Source organism: Bombyx mandarina, chromosome 28 (assembly GCF_030267445.1).
Source record: "Bombyx mandarina strain Sakado chromosome 28, ASM3026744v2".
In the NCBI taxonomy this organism is placed as follows: Eukaryota; Metazoa; Arthropoda; class Insecta; order Lepidoptera; family Bombycidae; genus Bombyx; species Bombyx mandarina.
The window spans coordinates 2,303,317-2,319,461 of record NC_143233.1 but is presented as its reverse complement, the minus strand read 5'-3'; the positions used below and the strand labels follow the sequence as shown (position 1 = coordinate 2,319,461).

Genomic DNA, 16,145 nt, shown 5'->3' with positions numbered 1-16,145 from the left:
GCTGCCCCTTCAAACCGAAACGCATTAATGCCTCACGGCAGAAATAGACGGGGTGGTGGTGCCTACCCGTGTGGTCTCAAAAGAGGTCCTACCGCCAGTAAAAAAATTGATACAACACCACGAAGTCTGACGAACTACATATTTAACGCAATAGACTTCGTCAAACTCGCAAAAACTATAATTGGTGTAATTACTGGTGGTAGGGCGTGCTGGGAGTCCACAAGGGTAGGTACCACCACGCCTATCTCTACCGTGAAGCAGTAATGCGTTTCGATTCGAAGGGTCCATTATACTATTACACTGTAAATCTGAGATCTCGAACTCTTGTTTCAAACGGGTTCTGGTGACGACTTACCATCTAATTAATTGTTCCAGTCACCGTCCTCCTCGAACCCGTCGCTTGCGACGAAGGGCTCGACGAGCGAATTAACATGACACAGCCCACTGAGTTTCTCGCCGGATCTTTTCAGTGGGTCTCGTTTCCGATCCGGTGGTAGATTCTGCGAAGCACTGCTCTTGCTAGAGTCAGTGTTAGCAACTCTCCGGTTTGAGCCTCGTGAGCTCACCTACAAACGTTAGGGCGAAGCTGAAATAGCCTCTCAAGGCTATTAGCATAGGTAGGAAAAAAAAATTAATTGTTTTTATGATACATTAATGGAGGGGAAAACTCAAAACGCGATATCTGGATTCCGTTATTTTACGTACCATCCGGCTTTGGAATGAGCTCCCCTCTACGGTGTTTCCCGAGCGTTATGACGCGTCCTTCTCCAAACGAGGCCAGTGGAAAGTACTAAAGACATCTTTCCATGGCATGGCCCCGCCACGTGGGTCAAAACGTCATACAAGCTTACGCAGGCATTAGCCTATTGACCTGCCTTTGAAAACAACCCATCAATGATGTGTCGTTGATAAAGTAAAAGTACTTTATCATTTAGAAAATATTTTCGGTTCTAACCGCGTACGTAATAAACGTTCTACATAGATAGAAATTGTGTGATGATTAACGATTTTATCAATAGATATTTCGGGATTATCTTTGTGTTAGTTCAATATATAGGTTTAGGGATGGGATGTGTCGATTTTAATCGATCGAATCATTCGTTAGTGTTTGGTTTAGGGTTAATGTATAAAAACATGGGGGTATGTAGTGACGGGTGACTAGACTTAGAGAATTTAGGCCTATGTATCAAAATTGGACGTTGGTTGTTGAGCGACAGGAGGTTTTAGTCGGTTCGACTCCGACATGCCCCACCCTCCATCCCCAGTGGAGGGTGGGAGTACGGCGATTTCCTCCTGACCAAAAAAAAAATTGTATCAAAATTGGAAGTCGCGTTCGCGTTGAGGTTATCTTTTTTGTTTCAATTTTTTTTTTGCCTAGATTTGTGGACGAGCTCCCATCTCACCTGGTGTTAAGTGGTTACTAGTGCCCACAATGCGCCACCCACCTTGAGATATCAGTTCTAAAGTCTCAGTATAGTTACAACGGCTGCCCCAACTGAGTTTCTCGCCGGATCTTCTCAGTGGGTCGCGTTTCCGATCCGGTGGTAGATTCTGCGAAGCACTACTCTTGCTAGGGTCAGTGTTAGCAACACTCCGGTTTGAGCCCCGTGAGCTCATCTACACACGTTAGGCTGAAGCTGAAATAGCCTCTCAAGGCTATCAGCATAGGTAGGAAAAAAAAACCCACCCTTCAAACCGAAATGCATTACTGCTTCACGGCAGAAATAGGTGTCTATCGGGTCGTCTAATCGTTGTCTTTGACCGAGGGAGTGAAATTCCTCGGTAGACCTATATTCCGAATGATGTTCGAAACTTTTATTTGAAGTCGTCGTGGTCCAAAGGATAAGACGCCGGGTGCGTTCGTATCGAGCGACGCGGCGGCTGTACCGGTGTTCGAATCCCGCAGGCAGGTACCAATTTCGAAGAGAGGGGCAACCGTTGTACCGTAAAATTGAGAATTAGAACTCTAGTATTTAGGTGGGTGGCGGCATTTACGTTGTTGATGTCCATGGGCTCCGGTAACCGCTTAACACCAGGTGGGTCGTGGTATCGTCAATACAAAGCTATAAAAAAAAATTGTAAAATTATTTTGATAATGTCATTAGCGCGGTTTAAATAAATTTACGTAAAAAGAATTCATTTTAGCAGCACGAATGAATTTTTACATATTTTCTTTTCGCAATCGTATTGTGATGTTCTCGAAACTCGAAGCTTATACTCATAGGTAATCGAGAGCACGAAAATTGTTTTGACATACTGTAACATAATTCTCGAAGGCTGACTGGCTATCGACTACAACCATCTAATGTAATAATCCGTTTTAATACAGAGGACTCGATACATTCACATTAAGAATTCGATATATTTTCCTGCTTGATGTGCATTAGTCAAAATTGCCTTGTTTCCGGTAGAGACAAAAAAAAAACTGCCAATATCTTTTTGGGATTTCATGAGACACACATATTATTATGTGATGTTTCCATGTGAATAATTCGACTAGTAATATCGTTAGCTAAGCGATAAAGTTACATAATAAATAAATAAAAGTGTACATCTGTATATCTCATTTTGATGCACACGGTTCTAAACAGCACCCCACTTTTTGTTTACAATAAATTTATTTTCTATTTTTTTTTATTGCCTTGGTAGGCAGACGAGCATACGGCCCACCTGATGGTAAGTGGTCACCGTCGCTCATGGACGTCAGTAATGCCAGGGGCAGAGCCAAGCCGCTGCCTACCATGTAGTAGTTAGTGTAGTAGTTTCTAGTAGTTATTTTTTATAAAAGCGTGCTTTTTAGTATTTTTTTTTACTAATATGTATTAAATATGGTGCTTACAATTCAACATCAACATGTCAATAATAAGCTATTAATTAATTAGGCTTTGTTAATATTGTGGAAGAGCTGTTAAAATTGGGAGCTAGTCCCGACAAAAAAATCGCTAACCCTGATTATCCTAGTACGGATAACAGGTCTAACTACTTAAAGTATTGAATTGTCATCGGTCCCTTGTTAAGCATGCCAAATTTTGAGTTAATTCGACTTTTTGAAAGGGATTAAAATCGTGTTAAAAATTTCCGTAACTATGGACGAGCTCACAGCCCACCTGGTGTTAAGTGGTTACTGGAGCCCATGTGCATCTACGGCGTAAATGCGCCACCCACAAGAGGTCCTACCACCAGTAAACACACGCATGAAGCTAATAAAAGCTTGTTAAAAAAACATGAAAGTTTTCGTTATATTGTAAGATAAATAATAACATTATTCACACGATTTTTTATCATTAAAACGTAATCCCCTCAATCCGAATTGTAATAAAATCGATGTTCGTCCTTATCGATTTTTAATCGACTCGTTGTATCGGTTCGGTACACTCTAAATTACGTTCATTGGACTCGATTCTGTTGTATATAAATTAAATGTAAAACTTTCTTCGTAGTGAGTCTTGTTACGAAAGTGCTATTGTATATATATACAGAAAAAATTAAATCAAAATTACATCTACAAAATCGATTTTAGAAACGGAATTTATTAAAATTTGAATTAAAAAAAAAATCAGTAGACAGTTCCGTTAAAATGAATGACCTATTAGGCATTTTAATCGCTATGTTAATGAATATAATTTTGTTTTGGATTATATACGCTGTTGTTGTGAAATTTTTCGGTGAGTGAATACAAATATCATCTATACGTGAAGCAAAAACTTTGTATCCCTTTTTACGAAAATTGCGCGGACGGAGGAGTATGAAATTTTCCACACTTATAGAGAATATAGAGAAGAAGTGCACAATGCTAATTTTTTTTTTAAATAATGCATAAAAGGTACATTAAATCAATAAAGAAAACATTACACACACTACATACCATGTATTTGACGCACACACGCATGCATACTATTTATTGTCAAACTTTTGTTCTTGACGTCTTGTCAAATTGAGAATAGATGTAGTCTTGGCGAAATTTGTGTTTATAGAAGTATAAAATACAATCATAATAGTGTACAAACTTATAATTTCAATTAATTATAGTCGAATTTCGACTACTGCGGGACCACTAGTTTTGAGAATTCGTTAAGATCCAATTCGTTCATTATTTCGTTCGGTAAGAGTTTTAAGGTCAAAACTTCCTCACTGACGAAACTAAATGTCTGTAGTTACGAATAGATTATATATAAAAGTCTTCTTGCTGGTGGTAGGACCTCTTGTGAGTCCGCGCGGGTACGTACCAACGCCCTGCCTATTTCTGCCGTGAAGCAGTAATGCGTTTCGGTTTGAAGGGCGGGGCAGCCGTTGTAACTATACTTGAGACCTTAGAACTTACATCCCAATGTGAGTAGCTCATTTACGTCGTAGATGTCTATGGGCTCCAGTAACCACCCGTCTAAGCAATAAAAAAAAAAGGATTTTACTACCAGATCATAATCGCGTTCCTGTGGGAATATCCGGCGAGAAACTCAGTGGGTTATGTCTATGGGCTAGTTCGGTTGTCGAACTCTTCGTCGGAGTCGACAAATTCGTCAAAGAAGTCGTAGTTGGAACCCATACCGGACTTTATAACACTGTATTAGTCTAATTCAAACAATGAATCAACAAAATTTAATGAGCTTATTTGAATTATGATAACGAAAAATAAATGGGTTAAAATGATAAACCGACACACGCGAGTTTACTTACTCGATTATTATAATAATTCTTAAATATTACGGGTGCCATTCAAAAAAATTCATATTGAGTATGTATATTGTTTTTTTTTTCATATATATAAAATAAACAAGAAGTCCAAAAAATATTTTCCATATAATTCTAAGTGATCTTGTTTAGTTCTTTTTTAATACGCTTTTATTAGCTTCAGACGTATTGTATGTTAGTAATGGAATCTTTGAACATGATTTTGATCCCCTTCAAAACGTCGAATTAACTCGAAATTTGGTATACTTATTAAGGACCGATGACAATTCAATATTAAAAAAAATATAGAAAACAAAATTTGAAGAAATTGAACTTCAACTAAATTATGAAAAATACATAAAATAGTTTAAAAGAACTAACAAAATGCGCTTTTATAGAAAATCCAACTAAAAATTAGAAAATAAATTTTAATAAATTTGAATTGAAAATAATGTAAGAAAAAATGAGTTTTTTTGTAAAAAAAGCGAGGGGTGTATGGTATCAGTACTTACAAATATTTTATGAACAGATATGAGTAGAAGGGTTATTTTGATAATATCCTGTAAAGCACATCACGCTTCCTATTTTTTAGTTGGATTTTCTATACAAGCATATTTTGTTAGTTTTTTTAAACTATTATTTTTTTGCTGTACCTATTTGCTGGTAGTTTTGCTATATGAATGGATGATTTGTAGTTAGACCAGCGAATACTTAGCGTTCAGCTATGTGCAGACGGGGAATCCGAAGTGAGAACTAGCCAATAAATACTTTGTTTATTACCGGATCTTCTCAGTGGGTCGCGCTTCCGATCCGGTGGTAGATTCTGGGAAACACGACTCTTGCTAGGGTTCGTGTTAGCAGGTTTGAGCCCGTGAGCTCACCTACTAATTCGGCGAATCTAGAATAACTCCTCGAGATTACTAGAACGGGTAGGAAAAAAAAATTAATGATATAATAAACTAAAACAATAATATCGAAGAGTGAAAGGCTAATTCGTTTAAGCGGCATTTTAACAACTTAGGAGAGTCCACAATAAATGTCGTGTATTAAGCCCTTTCACCCTTCGTTATGCAGATATTAAAAAATATAGGAAAATCAATCAATAAGCCCTTTATTTTAAGCCTTTAGGACTGTTGATTTAATTTTTGTATATCTCACTCCATTGTTGCTATTGCCGTGGACCTAATCTAATATCCTCCATTGTTGTCAATCTTTAGCAACCCTCCTCCAGTTAGGACCGGCTGTCAATTTTATCTCAATCATTCATCACATTCCTTGGCTTCCTCTATTGCTTTTACCGTCTCTATAGTACCATTCGGTGATGATCTTGTACCACTTTTCTGGAGTACTTCGTGATAGTCATATTAATTAACCAGTTGACAAATAAAGTAATTTTATTTTAATTTAATTCCGGACTTGTTACTTTTTGGTAGTGAGCACGAATGACCGTAATTCTCGATTGGAGGTTGTATGATAATTCTCATAAAAACATAAAATAAAACATATCAGTTTCTCACGACACGTGACAATTCGATAAAGGAACCCCGATACGAACTTGTTCACGTATTGCGTTAAGTATTATGGCAGCTAGTTGCATCTTTTTATTGATCAAATAAACGCTTAAGAAGTTTAATCCTAAATTGGATTACGGGAGATACACAAGTGCACCCAGCAAACCAGTGCTGTCAATAACTTATCTTGGTTTACGATAAATCAATTATAGCTTATGTATTTAGCTCTTCTTAGTAGCGATAGTCTTAATGGAAATTGATGTTCTTGCCCACGCAAAATATTTGGAAATCTATAGGTACTAATATATAAATCTACAGTAGTTTTTACGGATGTTGCGTTATAACTACTGAACCATGCATCCGATTGACTTGAAACTTGGTATCCATGTAGAAAATACATGTACTTAATGGATAGGCTAATGTTTATATGAGTGTTGGACTCCCTTTTAATAATGAGTTAATTTTAAATGCCCAGCGAAGCGGACGAGTACGGCTAGTAAATAAATAAATATGTAAGAAAATGTGCATTACATTGAATACAATGAACGAGGTGTCCAGTGGTGGAAATAACGTTCTTATGTGTGTGGGATCGTTCATTGTGGCGGACTATGGGAAAGGTCTACATCCAGCAGTGGAGAGATACAGGCTGATGATGATGATGATGTGTGTGGGCCTCACTTCACTCTGATAGGGCCGATAACTCTTCTCTCCCTTCCCTTCCGCGGACATTTGCCCAAGAGGAGCATATGACCGATCAGAATGCAACGCGGCAAAAATACGATTACAATTTCAATACAATTACAATTTAATTTCATTGTCTTTGTCATAAATCAATATGATCCGAAAATGTTATTAATAACTATATATATTTTTTGCGAATTTAGGTTAATTAGGAATTAGCTGTGGTATTCCTTTTTTTTTAATTTTTTTTATCATCGAATTGTCGATGATAAACGATAATGGGCGTTATATGCATTTGGTATTTTTAAATTTAACGTACCTCTTTGTAGTTTGAGCAGAACGCATGGACTCGTCTGCCTACTTAAGCAATAAATAAAAAATACAAAAAGGAATCCTAAATTGGGGCCGGATGACCGTGCTTGATTTGTTCCCAATTACTTATTATTCGTGGTCACAGCACAAATCTACATCTATCTGACGATACATTTTCCACATCAAGATGACCTTGTTCCGGAGACAGATTTTCAAAAAAACTGATTCATAATATTCCGCCCTGCATGATAATGTCTCTATGGTACAAATCTGATATAGATGATAGTTTTTTTCAACAGAACCAAACAATGTGCTTACTTAAACTTATTTGGTTTTTCACCGATCGAAGCTATTAATTTTACGGTTTTTTTTTTATTACCTCAAAACTATTTTCTAGATGAACCGATTTTAACGACTCTTTTTTTTTTCTAAAGCTTCCTGTGTTCCAATTAATGACTAGTGCATATGAATGAATAGTGAATATTTCATTGAATTTCACTACACTGATGATATCGTTGAAGACGATTTTGGTTTTTGTTAAAAAACGGTATTTGAGTGGATCAGAGGGAGGCTCCGGTCACCGTCCTCGTTGAACCCGTCGCTTGCGACGAAGGGCTCGACGAGTAAATTAACCCACAGACACAGCCCACTGAGTTTCTCGCCGGATCTTCTCAGTGGGTCGCGTTTCCGATCCGGCGGTAGGCTCTGCGAAGCACGGCTCTTGCTAGGGTTCGTGTTAGCAACGTGGTCAGGTTTGAGCCCCGTGAGCTCACCTACTAGTTAAGGTTACGCTGAAATAGCCTTGAGAAGCTATCATCAGCTTAGGTAGGGATTTTTTTTTTTAAAATATTTATTACTGTCTAGAGAAGCGTTTGTTTATTTTTATTACCGCCGTGAGCGTTACTGAAAAATGCAGTACTGTTTACAAGATTTAAATGGATCAGCCTCAATTAGTTATGCGAGGATCATCGAACTTATTCGGATTAGTTTTGTTTTTATGTCTATTGTCGTCATCCGATAAGATTGTTTTTACAGTGCATTTGTCCTTACTATTCTCATCGGCAAGGACTCGATAATACATAACACAGCCTAATTAAGTAACGCCGGCTTAAATATTATATTTATCTAAGGTATTTTTGGATTAAAAATATCATTTAGTTACACAGTTATTTAACGGATTTCTACTATGATTTTGTTTAAGACATCAACTACAATTTAGGTCACCGGTGTCATACGCGTCGCACTGAAGTAGATAATTGTGTAGATTTCTGGTAAGCGTCTGGATTGCCTAACTTTGCCTTCTTTTGATTTTAACGTAAACATTTTAGTCTTTTAGGTCTCTTAGAAATAGATTCATTCTCAGTATCTTCGGATTCGTCTTTTCCGGAGTCTACTAAATATTCGTGTGCATTAGTAAAAAGTTCGAAGAGAGAAATCGAGATAATTACTTCACTACTTTTGGCGGGAACGCGAGGAGTGAAGTCGTGTGATTTGTTTTATTTTGTCTATTCAGTGTTTATTCAGGCGTACATGTGTAATAACGGTGGTTTATTAACTGTTTAGTATCTGTGAAAGTGCACAAATGTGGGAAAATGAAACAAAGCCACTGGACGTAGCTTCTCGGATTCCTCCAAAAAGCCCACTGAAAAACTCTTAGTAAATAACCACCATTTTACTGTGATTATATTTCATCCCATATCATCTCATCTCATTTCATTTCATTTCACTACATAAACAAACGGTAGGCAGCGGCTTGGCTCTGCTCCTGGCATTGCTGAAGTCCATGGGCGACGGTAACCACTCACCATCAGGTGGGCCGTATGCTCGTCTACCTACAAAGGCAATAAAAAAAAACCTTAATTATTATCATTTTTCATAAAAATAAGAAGATAAATTAAAATAAGACTTGACCTAAAGGTCTTAGTTACTAGGTCATAAAATCTTTTAAAAAAAACTCAGTCACTGTGAGGGAAACGAAAACATTACGAGGGTGACATTTAAAAAAATTTAATTTCTAAAAGTAGTTAATAATTTTAGCGAAACTCTTAGAGCAAAAAGATCCGTAATTGGTCAATGGGCCGAACGCGAAGCAGCAACCGGGATAGCCCCTTAGGCTGCCGACGATTAGGTAGAGAACAAAAAAACTTAAATTATTTCAACCGGATTGTAGTTGTTTTTATTTGATTTTAAGAGATTTATTGAAGAACTTATTAATGTTTTTTTTTATTGCTTAGATGGGTGGACGAGCTCACAGCCCACCTGGTGTTAAACGGTTACTGGAGCCCATAGACATCTACGACGTAAATGCGCCACCCACCTTGAGATATAAGTTCTAAGGTCACAAGTATAGTTACAATGGCTGCCCCACCCTTCAAACCGAAACGCATTACTGTTTCATGGCAGAAATAGGCAGGATGGTGGTGCCTACCCGCGCGGACTCACAAGAGGTCCTACCGCCAGTAAAAATTGTATTGTAACGATTGAAAACGTGAAAAAAATCCAATTGATTTACAACTTTTTTTTTAACTCTGACCCTAATATTGTGCACACTGTATTTAATCCTGCCCCGGTTAAAATTGGAAAGGCTATGGGCCACAAGCAATCTCTCAAACAAAAAACAAACTATTTTATTATTACAATTTAAAATGAATATTTTGCTACTATATTTTAATCAGGAGTTGCTGATGGCATGCTAATTTCATTGAAATTTTATTTTATCAGGAGCTTAAGAATAAAACTAAGCAAATACGTGTTGTTGATTTTCGTTCATATTAATTGAGTGATAACATATTATCACATTTTTATCACGAACTCATGTGAATCACTTTTTTTTTGTTGCCCTTGTAGGCTGACGAGCATACGGCCCACTTGATAGTGAGTGGTTACCGTCGCCCATGGACTTCAGCAGTGCCAAGGACAGAGCGAAGCCGCTGCCTACCGAAAAGTTAGTTAAGTGTCCATTGTTAATTTGGTTCCAAAGCAATCGAATTCAAAATGGTTCACCACATCGGTGTTGTGATCAGTGTGCTTAGTGCGAGTTTTTTAACGTTCTCGATAGCGTAAAAGTTAACTCAAATTTGTATGGAGCTGGAACGTTTGTCTACGTTTGCCGCTAGGGGCGCTGTTGCAACTGCATACAAAAAGTTAACTTTTACGCTATCGAGAACGTTAATAAACTCGCACTAAGCATACAAGTATCAGAATACAGAACTAAGTGCGAATCTTAGTCTCGAGTTGTATCTCGCTGGTCACCGACACGGATGTAGAGTAAACCTGACTAGAAGTACTCGTTGGTAAGCACTAGAATATCCTTTAGTTCGAATAAAGTCAAACAAACAGTTTATATAGGAATACTAGCTGAATCCGTCCGATTCGCTGGGCATTTAAAATTAACATAATTATTTCTCACCCCCACAAAGATTCTCATCATTAACGCCCCCGCAACTGGGGTAGGGAGTCCAACACTCATATAAATATTACCCTATCCATTAAGTACATGTATTTTCTACATGGATACCAAGTTTCAAATCAATCGGATGCATGGTTCAGTAGTTATAACGGAACATCCATAAAAACCCACTGTAGATTTATATATTAGTACTAGCTGACGCGGCAGATTTCGTTGTGCCTCAATCAATAAATAAGAGACCTAAACTTTTGTGTAAAATAAACTTAAAACAACAAAGGGAAAACAAAATCATTATTGTTATTTATATTCCGAGCATTTTCATATTTATCTACCTTTTAAACCTTCTCTGGACTTCTACAAATAATTCAAGACCAAAATTAGCCAAATAGGTCCAGCCATTTTCGAGTTTTAGCGAGACTAACGAACAGCAATTCATTTTTATATATATAGATAGATGTTGTTAATACACGTAGTAGTCAAAATATAGATAAACAAAAAAGAAAAAACTAAACTACGCTCTTTTGACAGTATTTAAGAGAAAAATACTGGTGATACCAAATGAATCCGCATTTTAACTCAATTTCGAATATTTTTGGAAATTGTACACTTATAATGCGAAAAGACTCATCGATACATCAAGGTCTTTGCTGATTTCAGCAATTACGTCAACAGGACACTTACGAAGATCTGTATCAGCATGAGCATTTATCGAATGCGATGATCAATATTTACGAGTTTTATTGTATTTAGTACACCACACATATACGTTTGTAAATATTAACTAGATTCTGAAACACGAATTCGTTTCATAGTGCTTGGAGAATCTCAAAACGCTCCAAAGATCAAAGGCAGATGACTTTAAGAGAAATAGGTACAATATATCCGGGTCTTATCGGCAGAACCGCGAAATCATTAATCGACAGAACAGTTCCTTGTTTATTTATCAGTAATTGAAATTAATTAATTAAATGACAATTAACTTGCTTAGTTCGATTTCGGCTTTCTTTGTAAATGTATTATTAGTTGGTTATGTGAAAACAGCTGTTTAAAATGTACGAAGCGACGCCATATTGTTTCTTTTGGATTGCATTTCTTTGTCTTTTAGTTGTTATAATATGCTACAGAGCTTATAGTGAGTACCATTTTTTTTTTATTGCTTGTATTGCTGGACGAGCTCACAGCCCAACTGGTGTTAAGTGGTTACTGGAGCCCATAGGCATCTACAAACGTAAATGCGTCATTATGTCTCGTATGGACATTTGGAGTTTAATTTATGTAAAATTAAACTCTGAATTTTTTATTGAATGTTGTATTGTGACGTGCATGCGTGCCTGAGTGCAAAGAGGTTTATAATCTATGAAATATGTCTATTGAATATTAGTTTGTTTTTTGAAATACAGATGACACAAACGTCGGCGCCAACATCACCCACCTTTTTTTTTCTATTCTTTATTAGAGCCATACACCTATTAGGTTAAGTCGGTCGAGATATAAGTTCTAAGGTCTCAGTGTAGTTACAACGGCTGCCCCGCCCTTCGAACCGAAACGCTGCTTCACGGCAGAAATAGACGGGGTGGTGGTATCTACCCGTGCGGACTCACAAGAAGTCCTACCACCACTAAAGAGAGAAGAGAATCTGTTGCTTTATTTACTGTCATTATAAATACCGTTTTGTGTGAGAAAGTATGTATCATCGATTTCGGTGCAACTTTGCGAGTGTATATTAAATATTAATGCTTTTTTACGAAGAAGTCTGCTAGATGATACTCTTTTTGGAATTATTGTTTTTTCGGGCGACTCTGGACCCTCTATTATGTTTCCGCGTCCAAGAATCACGTGGGGCATGTGGTACTTAGTGGTCGAAGATAGTAAAGGACAGGGCTAAAGATGGTGAAGGGCACAAAGCGCTTGTTCGATGTCCCATCCCCGCCTGAATAAAGCCGGACAAGGTAGGGGGTTACTGCGGTCAACCATACAACTAGACTCGCAGCTCACTCCAAGAATTCCATGACCCCACGTATCCCACTGCAGAAGATACAGTTTGCCAGGTCGGTTGCGCTATACACTGCCAACCGTTTGTCCTTGCTACAACAGTTCCATAGATCCATAATTCCATAGAACTGCTCCAGTTCCATAGATCCATTGTTCCACAGAACTGCCGTCATGAGGGGCGCTACAGTGGTAATAACGCACCGCCCGACCTCGCCCTGTATATTTTGTACTACCAATATACTTTTCCTGCAAATGAGTTCCCTTACAAAATTAATTGTCAATGTCATATTATATCATCATCATTCTCCTTCCATACTTCTCTATCATATTCCATTTCTTCGCTCACTCCCCTCTTACACATATCGTCTTTCACGCAATCCATCCATTTCTTCTTAGGTCCAACTCTTCCTCTAAAGCCTTCCACATTTATATTTAAAACTCTCTTATTGTTAAGAGAGTTGATAGAGAGAGATGATAATGAGGTTGTCCTCATTATCATTTCGTCTCATCACATGTCCATACCATTTAATATTAGTAAAATGATTTACGGCCAAACCTCATAATCGCATAACAAACAGAGATAGTATACAATATACCTACTTCATTGTGACGAAAAAAAAAAAAACACAAGACGTTAAAATAAATTGAAACGTACCTGTTTTAGTTTCATTTGTGATCAACAGATGTCGCTGGTGGGGTGCGCTGACTTAGAATGAGAATCATAGATGGAGCTACTAGCGTTTTAATATGAATACTGGAATTTTACTTAAACTTATAGTTTACATATTTTATTTTTCTAAATTAAAATAACTAATTTATTGCAGAAACTTTAGAATAAGTTATTTATTCCAAAAACATAAATAAAAATTTGTTTTTTTTATCTAACAATTATAAATTGGGCACTAAGAGTGACTCATAATTATATTAGGTACATAAAAAATACTAATTAATTTTCTTTAGTTCCAGAAAATTTAAATATAAATTAATAAAATTATTTTGATCATTAATTTTTATCAAAAGTACTAAAATTCACAAATAATGGATGATTACAATTTCTTGAATTATCAATTAAACAGAAAATTATTAATTTATAGATTTAATTAATTATATTGAGCAATCATGATATGACAAAAAAAAACACTTTCAAAAATTTGCCGCCCTAAGAAATTTGCCGCCCTAGGCACTTGCCCCGATTGCCCTTGGTGTAAGACACAACTGGTAATATCATGCACAGTTTTGGTATTATATATTGGTATTATAATATTTGGTAAGGAACTACAATTTTAAGGCATTTTTCTCGGTATTCGCAAGTCGTAGACATGAACAAAATTACTTTTTTTTTTTTATTGCTTAGATGTGTGGACGAGCTCACAGCCCACCTGGTGTTAAGTGGTTACTGGAGCCCATAGACATCTACAACGTAAATGCTCCACACACCTTGAGATATAGTTCTAAGGTCTCAGTATAGTCACAACGGCTGCCTCACCCTTCAAACCGAAACGCATTACTGCTTCACGGCAGAAATAGGCGCGGCGGTGGTACCTACCCGTGCGGACTCACATGATGTCCTACCACCCGTAATAAACTTTTACGGTTTTACCTCGCGAGTTCTACTGTCTTCTTTTTTTTTTCTCCACCTTATCCCACTAGGTGGGGTCGGAACAGCTAATTTTTCTCTTCCATTCTCTTCTATATCGTCATTCACACACTCCATCCATGTCTTCTTCGGTCGACCTCTTCCCCCTCTACCTTGCACTACCATTTCCATACATCTCCTAGTCACATGCAGTTCTACTGTAATTATATTATTTCCCGCATTTCGAACAATATATAGTTTTCGTATTCAATCATATCATTTGTTGGCACTTAAATTTTTGTGCTAGCGACAAGAAAGTAAGAAGGTAGTTAAAGTCGTTTAATTGAGTCGTCTATTATCAAAGGTGGCAATCTGTGCATTTGGACAACAAAATGTTATTGATGTGTCAATACAGATTGATTTGAATATAATCGTCTCCTTCAAAGAATACGGTTCAAAACCTGCATTAAATAAAGGTTAATACTTAACCTGTTATTTATCTAAGATGTCGTTCAGAAGAGTTTTGTGACTGCCAATGGAATACAAAGTCAATCAAATCAAATCAAATCAAATCAAAAAAAATTTATTGAACGTCAAAAGAACTACCGCCAATTCACAAGAACTATTCCGTCCTGAGAAGAATTGGCAAGAAACTCAGCGGGCAAGTCTTTTTTTTTTTTTTTTTCGTTTTTCTGATTTACCTCTATGTCCAAAAGTCACATTGCCGGCTTTGATAATAGTCGAATCAATTATACTATTTTAGAGTTGGACACAACAATTTATCGACAAACGCATCGAGTCACTAATCACTATCACCGCCCTGTCTATCACACTGGCGGTAGGACCTCTTGTGAGTCCGCACGGGTAGGTACCACCGCCCTGTATATTTCTGCCGTAAAGCAGTAATGCGTTTCGGTTTGAAGGGTAGGGCAGCCGTTGTAACTAAACTTGAGACCTTAGAACTTATATCTCAAGGCGGGTGGTGCATTTACGTTGTGGATGTCTATGGGCTCCAGTGACCACTTAACATCAGGTGGGCTGTGAGCTCGTCCACGCATATAAGCAATAAAAAAAAATCTGCTGAATGTAGAAGACGTAGGGTGACGACTAGGTAGGGTGAGTGTTAGTGGGATGATTGGTTCATGAGATACTAAATGCAGCGTAGACCGTAGGAATTTTTTTGGGCAGAATTCTTCACTGAGAAAATACAGTTTGCTAAGTGCGAGTTTTTTAACGTTCTCGATAGCGTAAAAGTTAGCTCATATTTGTATGGAATGGGATCGTTTGCCTACGTTTGCCGCTAGGGGCGCTGTTCCAACTGCATACACAGTTGGGTTAACTTTTACGCTATCGAGAACTTTAAAAACTTGCACTAAGCACACTGATTATATAAACTCGTGACTTACCAAATTTCCTCGACATCTTTAGTTGCGCGTATAGAAATCAAAAGCTAATTAAAATGGCTGGACTCATAAGACAAGTTACCATCGGTCCCGTACAATAATACCGGTCACTCACATTCGTACGAACACGCAAACCCACAAGTGTAGGAAGACATTTGCAAATGATTATGCAAAGTTTTCGCTGCGTTCGCGGTTTTCCAAGCTGTTTCGGTTTTTAACGGACATCAAAGCGTGCGAACCGCGATCCTTCGCGTAGTCTCCCACACATTCGTGTGACCAGTTGCGCCCACGATTGCGAAGGTAACGAACGTTTCGCCATTTTCATAGTTCGTGATATCTACTGTATAGCGTACCTTCATCATGGATTGGAACAACACCAAGGTGACCATATGGGACCCTCAAAAGAAATCCCATAAAAACAGAATGGCCGTTAATGACGCCTGGGAAAGAGCTAAAACTCTTTTTCTCTTCAATGCACAGCCGTAGCCGCTAAGTTTGCGAATGAATGTCTGACGGCCATTCAAATGCGCGTGAACATTCGTGCAATGTACAAATGTTCGCGCGTATGTGAGTGGCCGGCATAACATTATAAA

The 16,145-nt window shown here is 37.5% G+C and overlaps 1 protein-coding gene across 7 annotated transcripts in view; it reads left to right on the top strand.

The window, feature by feature from the left end:
• Positions 1-16,145, top strand: part of LOC114240943 (uncharacterized) — a 96,340-nt gene that overhangs the window by 59,107 nt on the left and 21,088 nt on the right. The gene's annotated exons all lie outside the window — the stretch shown is intronic.